This window comes from Otolemur garnettii, unplaced genomic scaffold (genome assembly GCF_000181295.1).
Source record: "Otolemur garnettii isolate 467f Iridium unplaced genomic scaffold, OtoGar3 scaffold00093, whole genome shotgun sequence".
Taxonomy (NCBI): domain Eukaryota; kingdom Metazoa; phylum Chordata; class Mammalia; order Primates; family Galagidae; genus Otolemur; species Otolemur garnettii.
In genome coordinates this window covers 3895074-3896834 of record NW_003852488.1, presented here as the reverse complement: position 1 = coordinate 3896834, position 1761 = coordinate 3895074, and positions in this window count along the sequence as shown.

Below are 1761 nucleotides of genomic sequence, written 5' to 3'. Positions count from 1 at the left end.
TATGAATTTAGACACAAAAAAGTCCCTACAGAATATTAACACACCAGATTTTAAAAATGTATAAAAATTATAAACCATGAACAAACTGGATTTATTTCAGATAGGCCAGTATAGTTGAAGATTTAAAAACTATCACCGGAATCTACATGTCAGTAAAGTGAAAGAGAAAAAGCATGTGATTATTGTAATTAATGCAAAAATGGCATTTTTTTAGTCTCAGTTACTTAATAATAGATTAGTACTACCTTAACTTCACAAATATTATTTAGCAAAAATGCACAGATTCTCAATGATGAAAGGCTATTATTGAAAAGAAGATCAGAATATTCCCACTCATTATTCTTTTCAATGTAGGCCTAGAATTTTTATCCAGTGTTTTAAGACAAGAAAAATAAATAAAATACACACAAATCAGAAGAAAAAACTATCTCTGTTGGAAAATGGTATGACTATCAATGTGGAAAATCACAATGAATATAAAAAACAAACAAAAACTTCCCAGAACTAAGAAGCCAATTCAGCAAATTTGCAGGATATAAGACTAATACACACACAAAATTATGTTTTTATGAAAAATAAATTCTGCCCATGTTACTCTAAAGATTGAATGAAATTTCTGTCAAATTCCCAGAAAAGCTTCTCGTAGACATAAATAAACTCATTCTAAAATTTATATGGAAATTCACATCTCCTAGATTAGCTAAAAGAAATTTTTAAAAAGAATAAAGTGGGAAGAAGCATTCTACTTTATCTTTAGCCCTAACATACTAGTACAATAATCAAGGCAGTGTGTATTGGCAAAAGGATAAAAGTAGATCAATAAATAGAAAAGAAAACCCATATATAGGTCTACACAAGTATTCTCCACTGATTTTTGACCAAAATGCAAAAGTATTTGATTAATGAACAGTTGCCTTGTCAACAAGTGGTACTGAAGTAATTTGATATCTAAAGGAAAGCTATAAAATAAATGGATTCAAAAAATGGATCATAAACTTTACTGTATAATTTAAAACTAAAAGAAAATCATAAAATCAATAGAAGCAAGTTCTGGTTCAAGAGATAGGACCTGTGATGGTGGATTCAGTCATCCCATAACAGATTGCAATCCTACCCATAGCAAACCTTAAAGACTCCACAAAAAGACTCCTAGATATAATAAATACATTCAGTAATGTTTTAGGATACAAAATAAATATATAGAAATCAGTAGCATTTCTACATATAATTATTGGTCAAACTGAGATTTTGATAAGGAACCAAGAACTCAAAACTATAATAGCTGCCAAAAGTAAAACAAACAACAAACAACAACAATAACAACAAAACCCCCAAAGAAACACCAAGGTATATATTTAACCAAGGAAATGAAAGATCTGAAAGATCTCTACAAGGAAAAAAACCCAAAACACTTATGAAAGAAATTACAAATGGGAGGTGCCTGTGGCTCAAAGGGGTAGGGTGCTGGCGCCATATGCCAGAGGTGGTGGGTTCAAACCCAGCCCTGGCCAAAAAAAAAAAAAAAAAAAAAAAAAAACTGCAAAAAAATTACAAATGACACAAATGGAAAAACATCCAATGCTCATAGATTGGAAGAACACCAATGCTGTTTAACGTGACCATACTTTCCCAAACAATCCACATATTCAATGCAATTTTTATCAAAATAACAATGCCATCCTTCACAGAAATGGGATTTAATTTTAAGATTAAAAAATCTTAAAATTCATATGGGACCAAAACAAAGAACCTGACTAGTCA